This window comes from Vicia villosa, linkage group LG4, assembly GCF_029867415.1.
Source record: "Vicia villosa cultivar HV-30 ecotype Madison, WI linkage group LG4, Vvil1.0, whole genome shotgun sequence".
NCBI lineage: Eukaryota > Viridiplantae > Streptophyta > Magnoliopsida > Fabales > Fabaceae > Vicia > Vicia villosa.
Genome location: NC_081183.1, coordinates 104,718,665 through 104,732,248, shown reverse-complemented (window position 1 = coordinate 104,732,248; position 13,584 = coordinate 104,718,665). Strand labels below are relative to the sequence as shown.

The window sequence follows — 13,584 nt, the reverse complement described above, 5'->3', positions numbered from 1 at the left end:
TCTCCACGTCTTCGGTTGCAAATGTTTTGTGTTAAACAACGGTAAAGATAACCTCGGTAAATTTGATGCTAAAGCGGACGAAGGCATATTTCTTGATTACTCTCAATCTAGTAAAGCATATAGGATTTACAACAAAAGAATACTTATTGTTGAAGAGTCAGTTCATGTGTCCTTTGATGAATCTTACTAAAAATGTGTCGAGAAAGGTATCTCTTTTGATAGTGCAGGCCCATCTTCTGAAGATATTGTCAAAGAAAAGGAAGAAGAAAGTGAGACAATTAAATCTGAAGATGCTAAGGAAGAGGAAGATAAATCTCATGATAATGTTGAAAAAGAAAACATCTCAAGCAATGAATAACTTCCAAAGGCCTGGACAAACTTAAAAGATCATCCAATTGACAACATCTTAGGTGACATCTCAAAGGGCGTTACAACACGCTCCAAGATAAGTAACTTTTGTCATCATTTTTCTTTTATTTCACAAGTCGAGCCGAAAAATGCTAAAGACGCATTACTTGATGAGCATTGGCTAATGGCCATGCAAGAAGAATTAAACCAGTTTAAAAGGAATGATGTATGGAACCTTGTCCCTCATCCGGGAGAACATCAAGTAATCGGCACTAGGTGGGTTTTTCGTAATAAACATGATGAAAATGGAGTTATTACTAGAAACAAAGCTAGGTTGGTAGCTCAAGGCTACAATCAAGAGGAAGGTATTGACTATGAGGAGACATATGCTCCTGTAGCTCGTCTTGAGGAAATTCGCCTCTTACTTGCGTATGCTTGTTCAAAAGATTTTAAACTTTTTCAAATGGATGTTAAAAGTGATTTTCTAAATGGTTATATTAATGAATAGGTCTATGTAGCTCAAGCACCCGGTTTTGAAAATTATAAGTATCCAACACATGTTTACAAGTTGAAACGTGCCTTATACGGTCTCAAACAAGCCCCTAGGGCTTGGTATGAGCGTTTAAGCAAATTTATACTTAGTCAAGGATACTCTAAGGGTAAAGTTGACACTACTCTCTTCATTAAAAGAAAAGAAAAAGATATACTTCTGGTTCAAGTTTATGTAAATGATATAATATTTGGGTCAACTAATGCAAAACTTGTCAAAGAATTTTCTAAGCTTATGCAGAGTGAATTTGAGATGAGCCTCATGGGGGAATTGAACTTCTTCCTTGGTCTAAAAATCAAGCAGCTAAGCCATGGAACTTTCGTTTGCCAAACCAAATATTGCATAGAATTACTAAAGAGATTTGGGATGAGTGAGGCAAAGGAAATTGATACACCTATGGTCACAAATGGTAACCTAGACAAGGATGAATACGGTAAAGAGGTTGATGTAAAATTATACCGAGGCATGATAGGCTCTCTATTGTATCTCACGGCCTCAAGACCGGACATTATGTTTAGCGTGTGTATGTGTGCAAGATACCAATCTTGCCCAAAGGAATCACATCTAAAGGCTGTAAAAAGAATTCTAAGGTACCTCCAGGGAACTACCACATATGGTCTATGGTTTCCTAAGGGAAATGAATGCTACTTGGTGGGATTCTCCGATTCCGACTTTGCTGGATGCAAATCTGACATAAAGAGCACTAGTGGCACATGTCATCTATTCTCAAATTCATTGGTAAGTTGGCACAGCAAGAAACAAGTATCACTCGCGTTATCTACAGCCGAAGCAGAATACGTAGCTGCCGGAAGTTGTTGTGCACATATATTATGGCTCAAACAACAGCTTATTGACTTTGGCATCAAACTTGACCGCATACCAATCATGTGTGACAACACAAGCGCCATCAACTTAAGCAAAAATCCTGTTCTTCATTCACGAACCAAGCATATAGAAATAAGGAACCACTTCTTAAGAGACCATGTAGAAAAAGGAGAAGTTGTGTTTGAACATGTTGAGAGCAAGAAACAATTAGCGGACATCTTCACTAAACCTCTTGCAACCGAGCCTTTCTTCAACATTCGCAGAGAATTAGGGATATTGGATATCTTTAATTTGAGCTAAATATGTATGAAGGTAGTACGCAACTTGTCAAGGATCGTACTACATTGATCGAGGGAGCATCCTACTACTTATATCATGATGTCAAAATATCTGAAGATCGAGAAAGCGGTAACATGTTTGTTGTTCACTTCCAAAAATATTATTGATTCTGTAACATGTAATCAATTAACATGCTTATAATGACATCCTATGTGCTTATCATTACTTCTCAATTACATATAGATTGTTCATCATGAGCATATTCCCATACACATAGTTGTGTCCAGTTGAAGATTCATAAAAATCAACATTGCATCTGGTATCTAAAGCATGTACATTCATATTTTTGTGTATTTGTTGCAATTCATTCATTTTGAGTCGACCTAAATCATATATACGTCGACCTATTGAAGTTATTTTTAAAAAGAAGAAAACAATTGCCAGTTACGTCGACCTACCCCATCTCTAGGTCGACCTATTGTGCTGTCAATTAAAAGATGAAGCCACTGCTTCTTTTAGGTCGACGCAACCTCACTTTAGGTCGACGCACCGGGACTAAAATTCCCAAATTTAGGCTTTTAGGTCGACCCGACCCATGCATTCTTCTTCCCATTCATTCATATCACATCATCTTCTCCCTCAACCCTAATCTCTCCTACAGCAACCCTAATTACTCCTGGCATTAAACCTCACAAATTCTCAGCCCACTTCAGTTTGCTTCAACATCTCCACTCCATCTATCTTAGCATCATGCCTCCCAAGTCAAGAAAAGGAAAGGAGATAGCATCTGGGTCAGCTTCTCGACCGGTAAGTGTTCTTGCTCTAGTTCATCTAGATTGTAGGGATGAATTTGAGAAATATCATCTGAAAAGGAAGATTATTAAGCAGTATGTATATTACCCTAAGGTATTCGACCGAATGAATTCCGGAAATCACTAGTTTAGTTCAACATCATAATATTGGTCCACTATTAGAATGTGACACCGCATATAATGAAGATGTCGTCCGTGCTTTCTATGCTGGTTTACAGAAAGTCGATGGCTGCACATTTCGGTTTAAGATGGGCTCACGCTCACATTTTGTTGATAAACCAGTTTGGGTGAGTATTTTTGGTCTTACCATGACAGATGATGAATTTCGTATAACCGACGCTGCATTTCCTGCGAATTATGATCATATGGCTTACATGCGCTCAATTCTCAAGGACCTGACAGTTCTTGACAAACCAAATGAATCAATCACTGCAGGGCATCTCAAAAGAAATCCTAGGCTCCTAAATTGGATTATATCTCGTATGATTCGACCACGGTCAGGTGGCTACTCTAGGATTGAAAGGAATGAGATAATCTTGATGTATTTGCTTGAAAACAGGACTCGTGTTCACTGGCCACACTTTTCGGCCAACAAGTTCTATGAAGTCAAGCAGAAAACAACTGCTTTATGCTATGGATCTATAATCTAGAAAATTGTGAATCACTTCGGTCTGATCGTTGATGGGCTAACATACATCAGAATCAAACCTCCTCAAGAATTCTCACAAACCACCTTAACCCTTATGGGATACCACTGGGATACAATGAAGAAAGCATACTACCTAATTCAAAAGGGGACCGGAAAGATCATCTACAACTATAATGATCCGGCTGAATTTTGTGCACAAGGAGGAAATGAAGAAGAAGAAGTTGAACCAGACATGAATATTGATGATGATCATGAAATGGAAGATGTTCCTCAAGATGTCAATTCAAATTGGCACTATGTTCCACACCAAGAAGAGGAAATCCCTTGGGGATATACAGCTCCGCCACAACCTAATCAATCTAGTATCATCACCATGCTAGAAAATATGCAGCTTCTTCAACAACAACGATATGATGCGCAACAGCTACAGTTTAAAAGCATGCAACAACTCAAACAAGAGCGATACAATGAACAACAAATCCAGTTTGAAAATTTGCATAGATTATCTCAAGAGCATAAAAGCGACTTTGAAACGTTCGCCTCAAATCTCACAGAAAGACAAAACAGGTTTGAGGAAACGGCGAATAGTCTTCATGCAAACCTGAGTCAAAACTTCAACATTCTCAACAGAAGTGTTCTTGAATTACTCGAGCAAGTTGAAGAGGATCGCCCTCAAGAATTTCAAAGAGGAAGAGGTGGCCGTTACCATGGGAAAGGAAGACGTTAGGAGATCATTGCATCACATTAGTTCATAGCATTGCATATCATCTTATTTGTATCATGTTTGTTTTATCTTGACTATAACTTTGTTATGTAATTGTGACCTATTTTATCTTGCCTACAATTTAGTATGTGTTTATCTTGATTATTATTATTATGTGTGCTTTCTCCTACTACCCTCAATGTTTCATTTTTGATGTTGTTAAAGGGGGAGCAATATGAGAGTATGAGAGTACTGGGGAGCTTACGCATTGAAGTACGGGGAGCTTATATCAACTTACATCATTCAAACAATATTTGCCATCATCAAAAAGGGGGAGTATGTAAGTGCAAGCATACACTCAACAATAGTTTTCGATTCATGGCAAACATCTTCATTGAACAAATATCAAGCAACAAGTGAATGATATAAGGAAAAGCAAGCTTTTGGCACTTTTGGACATCTTAGGTCGACTCAACACAAGCCTAGGTCGACCTAGACTACTACATCTATCTTGTGGAGGAATTTGGACCATTTAGGTCGACCCACCCTGAGCACAGGTCTACGTAAACTGAAGGACGCAAAAAGCTTTCAATTCTGTTTCATTTAGGTCGACTCAACCAACTACTTAGGTCAACCTAAAACAAATGAAAATCAAAGGAACAAGATTCAGCTGACTTTAGGTCGACCCAGAGCTCCATCAGGTCGACGTAACTGAAGACAATTAACCAACTTTTGAATCTGTTCTATTTAGGTCGACCCAAGCATCTAGTAGGTCGACCTATCGCGCCATAATTTACAAAATTCTGGCTCTGCCTTCAGCCAATTCTGCTAGCACCTATATATATTATTTCTTGCTAATTATTGAATTTAACATCAACAACTGAAAGATACACAAAGTCTTCTCATCTTCTATCTTCTTCTTAACTCCAACACAATTACACATAACAATTCTTGTGGTGAGGGTTTATGATCAAGATTAATAACGTCCATGGAAAGGGATTGAAGGTTCCTAGTGGGTGAAGATTTGTGGGATTATTGGTGAATAAAATCTGTGGATTTTGTCCTCCAAGATTGGTGAATTTTGGGGGGTTTTGTCAATAGGCTTCACCAACGATTCAGCTGAGTGTAGAAGTTGAAGAACACGGGTTCGATCAATTCACAACACTACAGAAAGGGAATCAACGACAAGCTCTTGGGAGATACTTGATCTGGCTCAAGATCAAGGGGAAGAAGATACAAAGAATCAACATATTCGATCTATCGTTATTGCTTTGTTATCTTCTTGTATAAACGTTTTTCAACCAATAAGGAAAGACATCCCAATTCCCGTTTGGAATTGGGGGCAGATGTAGTCGTAGCGAGGACGGTCGACGAACTGCCTGAACAAATATCGTGTTCATTATCGCTTTTATCTTTTCGTTTACGTTGTGCTTAGTTCTGGTTATAATCGCAAATTGACTAACAAATCAAAGTGTTAAACTTGTGTGATAAAATCTGCAAACACATCACAAGTCACCACACATTGATCCATAAATCAATTTGATTATTATACACCACGTGTTTGATATATTGCTCTCTTTGAAAATTATCCATACTGCATAGTATAGATCATTTCCTATTGTTTACTTTCATCAATCAAATTCATTGGAAACAAGCTTATCCAAGTTAAACATTTAAACGATTTATCGTATCATAATTTGTTGATTCTCTGAAAGTATTTCCATCTTCACACTATAATTGGTTTGTGGTTTTTAAAACATATTTGATCCTTCCCGTAGGGGTTCGGAGTAGATGCAAGTCGATTCCTAAACGCTTTCGCCTAATTTTTTTAGAAAACCGCAATAAACTCTGAAGTATCTATTCACCCCCCTCTAGATACGTAAGCCAAACGTCTAACAACCTTAATGTTTTAAAATTTCGATATAAAAATGAATGAAGTATTGATAGTGGGAAAAATGTATAGGAAGGGTATTTTCGGATATGCATATCCGAAAAATCCTCCGACATTTTAAATCCAACTTTTAAATAAAACATTTGAAAAATGTATTTTCGGATATGTATATCCAAAATATCTTTAAAATGTGAAAAATGTGCGCTCGGATATGCATATTTGAAAAATATTTTAAGATTTTCATGGATATTTTTCGACCTATATAAATGAACAAAGAAATTCTCATCCCTTCAAAATAAGTACTGTCCAGTCAACTAAATCAGCTTCAATCAATAGACATAAATTTAATTAAATTCAAGGTTTGACAAGAGTTAGTAACTATTAAAAAAAGTCATACACCACATTAATTAAGCCCCCCTACTTCACACTTTGTTTTAGACTTCTATTAAATAAAAAAAATTTAGCCTAACTCTATAATATTATTATTTTTTATAGGGTCCAAGACTTTTTTTTGAAAAATTTATTTGAAAATAATTAGTTCTTTTTCAAAAAAAAAGTTTATGATAGTATTTTAAGAGGTTTATGAAACAGACATCAGAAGCTCCTTTATCATGTTAAGAAACTAAACAAAAAAAATTAAGAAGAGAATTTTCAAATTACTCTCGAGTCTTATTTTTTTTAAAAAAACTTTTAAATTCTTCAACGACTTTAGAGTGGTCAAACAACAAAATTTAATAGAAGGCTGTTGTAGATTAGTCAACTTTTCTCATTATATTTCGAAAAATTAGACAAGTAAATTGAAGAAAAAGATTGCAAATAAAAAGACAGGCAGTAAAATTCTCCCTAAAAAAAAAAGGTATTTTTGATATATTACTTAAATTACTGGAAAGAGTAACTAGAGTTTAATAAAGGAAGAACTTAATTTAATTGTCTACTCCAATATTGAAAAATGACAAAAGGAATCAACCTATATATGATTTTGGGTTAAATAAGTTTTTGGTCCATGTAAATATCTCAATTTTGGTTTTTAGTCCCTATAAAAAAAATGTTGACTTTTAGTCCCTATAAAATCACTTTTGCACTCACTTTTAGTCCCTCTAGAGGGACTAAAAGTGAGTGCAAAAGTAATTTTATAGGGACTAAAATTCGACTTTTTTTTAATAGGGACTAAAAGTAGTTTTTGGTAATTTTATAGAGACTAAAAACATATTTAACCCTATGATTTTTGTGTTACTCCTTTCTTTGCATATTTTTTTGGCTCTAATCCAAGCTTCTCTGTATTATTAAAACATAAAAAACTCACCAAACAAGAGCCAGCTAAATATACAAACTCGAATCATGCAGTTAGCACGGAAGGTAAGATTTTGCCTTCATATACATTTATACACACATACACAAACATGAGAGTTACATTTCAGGCCCAATAAAAAAGATCCTTATGTTCATTTTTATGATCTTGCTTGCCTCAAAAAGCTCGATCTTGACCACACCAGCAACAAAAACAATCCAGCACTCGATCTTGACTATATTGATGTTGTCTATCATTCAGCAAACACTTCTTCTCCCCTTTCAGCCACTCAAGTAAAACAGAAGATGCATAGCATTGCCATGCAATACTGGCTTATCAATGCTTCGAGAAAGAAGCTAAAGGCAAACATGTTACATATCATGCTCATCTCAACTAAACTCGGGTTCTTTTTCCAAAGCTTGAGCGGCGGCGGCCATGCTGCCTGTGGACTAAAATAAACACGGTCCGAATATTATAGGGACCAATATTGAGCTGATCACAAACCTGATAAATCAAAGGCACTAGCATGAAACAAAACTGAGAATATGTTGCAAAAAAATTGTTTTCTGGGTACTAAGAACATATAAATATCCCAACATACAAGGAAAAGGTTGGAACATGTCCGAAACACGCCAACTATCAAGTATTTAATAAATAATATCCACAAAAGAAGTTGACGGGACTGAAACAACGCACGAAAATGGCACAACACAGAATGTCTAAGCAACTAACTAATAGCTGTCCGGCATAGAGTTACAGCAGTGAGATGTAACTCACATCCCTACGATATTCAAGGACGGGCTCTCTTGTTGTTGCATGCAGGACACTTGTAGTGCTTGATGTGCTCGGCTCTGGCAGGGGTGATCTTCACGCACTTTCCATGGTACCACTTCTCGCACACATCGCAGCAAATCCAGAATTCCTCAGATGCAGATACATAGCTCTCGCCACAAGCAGCACACTCCCCTTGCTCCTCATCTTCTTCGTCCAGTACCTCGTCATCCTCTTCTTCATCTTCCTCTTCTTCTTCTTGGTTTTCCGGTTCAGATCCACGCTGCATTTAGTTATATTTAAACGATGATTAAAAAACTATCAATAACGTATTTATTTATAGCAAGACATTTACTATCTCTATTCAAGAAAAATATATGAATCTACAAGAGTGAAGGTTAAAGGGCTTTTACCACTTTTGAACCAGACTTTGAGTTGTTGTGGCTCGAGACAGATGGCTTTTCCGTTTCCTGTTTCCTTGCAGATCCAGTCACAACCTCAAAAATCGTCGGCAGATCGTTAATCAGAGTGAAAAGGCGTTTCCTACACGAAGAATCAGAGTGTATCACAGATCAGGATATAAATAGCAAATATATCTGATTTGAATGAACTAATTTTGTTTTTCAATTTGGTAACTCTGCCGTTCATCAACACACAATTTCAGTATACCATCAAACACACATGGAAATTAAGTCAATTCAGTCTTGCCATATAAGAAACATAACTTCACCAATAAAAGAAAATGGCATGCATCAAATATGTTTGCATTCAACAATTAACACGCATAGATTGATTACTGGAAAAACAAATGAGTAACATATTAAGGAGTTTGAGAGAAGAATTAAAGTACCTCTCAGATCTACCAAAACCAAATCTTGCAGCAAAGTAGAAAGACACGGAGAGTAGCCATGCATCACTGTGAACAGCAACTAAAGATAGCCAGTCCTTTTCGTGCATTCCATCCCGAGCAAAATTGATGCCCAATGCAGGTTCTGGAAGTTCAGGTGGAACTTCTTCAGCAGGTAAAGTGACTTCCCATGATCCACCGGGATATGCGTACAGACAAAGATTCTCCTTTTCTGAAGGACAACGTGTTAATAAACATTGTAGTGGTTCAAAAACACAGAATCAAACTGTTAAATCACAATTATGACAGCATTGAAATAAAAATTTAGAATCATCATAATGTTACGGCATTTAAGAAAATACGATATTAACAAGCATACACATTCCTTTTTCAACAATGTGAATCCAAAATCAAATACACATAGGGTTTACGCAATAATAGGAGTTTTGTTATTCAATAACATTAATGTAGTCTATAATCATTTTGAAAACATTAGCATCAAATCTTAGGGTTTCAATCTAGCAAACGAAAATATACCCAAAACAGCCGTATACTTAGTCTTAGTGCAGACAATAAGCTCAAATAACTTCATCTAAACAGTTCAAAACAATCAAAACATCGAACGAGCAAAGCTTGTAAGCCAGAAGAAGCAAAACATGTATTTCATCCATGCTGATCATGGAGTTGACAAGTAAACCACTCATATAGATCATCACACAACAAGGAGGCAAAATAAGTCTAACTAGTGACAATGTTGTCAAAACCAAACCGGCTGGTTCAACCGAGAGCCAACCAGTCTAATAGCTAGTTCAATCACCGTTGGTTCACAGTCTTGTACAACCAAAGATCTAACCAGGTTGAACTGCAATTGGTTCAATCAGTAGTCAAACGGATTTACCCAATTGAACTCCCTAGTTCAATCTTCGGTCCAGTTCAAACAACATTGTCCAACAGTGATTCGAATCAGATTGAACTGAAGTTGGTTCAATCAACAGTTAAACTAATTGAACCAGTCGAACTCTCTAGTTCAATCCACAATCTAATTCTAACAACATAGCCAAGTGACAGTGATTGATTCAAATTAGATTGAACTACAATTGATTCAATTGATAATTAAACCAATTAGTGTGTTTGGAAACACGCTCCACTGCCGCCACCGCACGATTGGAGCCCTCCCACCGTGATTTTCAGAAGCTACTATTGGTAGCTTTTACCCACCGTGGTTTTCAATAAATTCCAAACATAGGCTTAAACCAACTGAACAGTTCGATCTCCGTCCAAATTCTTACTATCGAATATATTTCCGTGAAGCAAAATCATAGCGGTTAAACCAATCAAACCAACAGATTGAACCAGCAAAAGGATTACCCAAAATCTTTAACCACTACAATTTTGCTTCCCAGAAATATATTCTGTAAAAAAAAAACCACATTTACCAACAATCACTTTATATCCATACAAAAAAAATAAAAACAGTAAAATAGAACTCATTTACCATCATAAAAATTTTTTCTCAAAAAAAAAAAAAAGCTCATCATATAATTAAAACAAAATAACCACAATCGAAAAAAATCGTAAGCAAAAACAAATAACCGTAGCAAAAAAAAAAACATAAATCGAGTCTGTACACACAAAATTCAACAATCTTAAAACCGACAAAGATCGAGGCAAAAACACTAACCAGGATCGCACTGCTGGTAAAATTCCTCAACTTCTGCAACAACAGAAAATTAAAAAAAAATTATCAAAAATTAAAAAAAAAAACAATTATAAAAAAATCAAAAGAAAAACGAAAATTCACAGAGAGAAACCTACCAGTGGTGAGAGCTTTGATCAAACCAGCTCTGCGTCCCTTGTAATCCCGGAAAACAGCTTCGACGGTGCGAGGGTTGTACTGAGGGCCAGCACCACCTTCCATGGCGAAGAAATTGAAACCGAAAAGAGGGAAGAAAATTGGATTTGGTTTGGTCTGAGCAGAAGCAGCAGCAGCTGAAGAAGAGAAGAAGAAACTGAAAATGAGAGGGAAAGAAGAAAGAAGAGAGTAAAGAGAGTTATATAGCGTGGATAGACGGATCTGATTAATTCATACTCCCTCCGTCTCATAATAAGTGTCCCATTTGAGTAATGCGCGGTTTTTAAGAAAATGATTGGATGTGTTGGTTTTAGTAAAAAAGTTAATGTCATTTACTAGAATACCCCTATTAATAGTAGTTGAATAACGTGAAAGTTAATAAATAGGGGTATAATAGTGAAAAAATAATAATGATTGATGCATTGGAATTGTAAATGGACAATTAATTTGAGACAAGGAAAAACTGCAAATGGGACACTTATTATGAGACGGAGGGAGTAATAAGTTTTTCACTCTGAACATTTTTTATTAGTTGTATTATATTTTTATTTTTATATGTTTTTGAATTTTATTTGACTATGTGGAATGTGTATTGTGTACCAAACGGTTTCACTTTCCGGATAAAAATAAAAACTGATTCTAGATAAGTGCAATCTTTTTTAAGACAATTTGCATTTTTATTACAATTTTTTTTTAGAAATTTTTTTAAGATAGACTATAAATAAAAAATTTGTTCAAATAATTTTTTATACAAAATTAAATATTTTTCTTTGACCAAAAAAAATAAATAAATAATTTTCTATTTTGAATTGATTTTTTTGGATGGTAAAATATGGTTTGGAGAAGAAAAGATAAACTAGTAGATAAAAAAATAAAAGTATATCTACTCAAATTGGTGACAAAATACTTTAAAAATAAATAAAACTAAACAATCAAATGTATCCGGTCTAAATTTTGAACAAAATATTTTTAGTATTATATCTAATTAAAATTTTGATGCGTTCAAATTTTATTTTCTAGTTATAATACTTAATATTAATTAAAAAAATACTTATGCTTATCTAGAATTATTAAATGCTTATTCTAGAGCATTTGAATGCGATAGTAAGAGATCTCTTTCAGCTTAATCAAAGATTTTGAGATCACTTGAGGAAGAGTTTTCTCCTTATTCTTCATGCCTCAAGGGATTAGTCTCACAAGTTGCACGTAAAGGATGCCCAATTTCTAGCAGAAAAAATTATTGAATGCTTTGATTTCCAATGTAGACCTTCTTCTGCACATAGAATCATACAAGTTAATTGATGATTCCTTGTAATAATTGTATTAAGTGCAACACAGATGGAGCTTCAAGAGAATAAATCTTGAAATATCAATTTGTAGCAACATATTTAGGGATAATTTAGAAACATCTTGGGAGCTTTCTCAACTAAGATTGAAGTATGCGCCTCCGTTCAAATTGAATTGTCTGGAATCATGTTTGCAATTGACTATGCTAACAAGAGGAAATAGAGAAATTTTTGTCTTAAAATTGGTCTAATAATGGTCATTTGTGCATTTTCTATTGTGAGCATTGTCTCTTGGCATCTTTAAATTAAATAAAAGAATATTTTATACACTGTGTGTTTCTTTAGATTAAAGATATAACACATTTATAAAGTGAGAAATGTATGTGCAGATAAATTATCCAATGCATGTTTTTTTGTTGATTGTTATTAGAATATGATACATGTAATGAATATAGACATATTCTAATATTCCCCCGTAGTTGAAGTGCGAGGTTGACAGACGTTGAGACTGTCTCTAAAATCCTGAAACAGTATGAAGGGAAAAACTTTTGTAAAAATATCTATAATTTGGTACCGTGATGGGACGGGAAGAACATGGGCATGACCCCAAGGTACCTTTTTGTGAACGAAATGAATATCCATGTATAAGTGTTTCGTTCGTTGATGTTGAACTGGTTATCGGATAGATAGATAGCCTTAACATTGTCACAGTAGATCATGGTGACCCTGTGAATGAGACATTGTAACTAAAGAAGAAGGTTTCTCAACAAAAATAATTTAGATACCAAATTGACAACACCACATTACTCGACTTTAGCACTAGAGCGAGATATCGTGGGTTGTCATTTTGATGACCAAGAGAGTAAGTTAGCACCAAGAAAAACACAATAGTTAGAGGTAGATCTTCGGGTATTTGGGCACCTTCCTCAATCGGCATTTGTATATGAAATTAATGAGGTAGTAGATGAGGGATAAATATGTAGACCATAATTTTGAGTTCCCTGAAGATAGCGCAAGATACATAGGAGAGCTTGCATGTGGTCTTCCATCGGATTGGCCATATAAAGACATATATATTGTGCCACATATGAAATGTGAGGTTGAGTAAAGGTTAGCCATTTAAGGGCACCATCAAGGCTATGATAGAGAGATGGATCCTCATATGGTGTGTTATGTGTGACACTTATATTTGATTTTTTTATCAACCGGGGTTTGACACGATTTACAGGAAGACATTCTAACGTGTGTAAGAATTTCTTCAACATACTTTTTGTGATAGAAATAAACCTTTCTGGTGGTGAGTGATTGCAATACCCAAGAAGTAGCTCAGGTGTCTCAAATCTTTCATAGCGAATTCGGAACTGAGAAGTGAAATGATAGATTGTCACAAAGCATCAGAAGATGTAGTAAGGATAATATCATCAACATAAAATAGGATGTAGGCCATGTGAGTATCTTTCTTGTAGATGAAAAGAGAGTGATC

General features: G+C 35.3%; 1 pseudogene; it reads right to left on the bottom strand.

The window, feature by feature from the left end:
* Window positions 1-7,891: 7,891 nt before the first annotated feature.
* Window positions 7,892-11,018, bottom strand: LOC131595032 (PHD finger protein ALFIN-LIKE 4-like; annotated as a pseudogene).
* Between the last annotated feature and the right edge of the window lie 2,566 nt (window positions 11,019-13,584).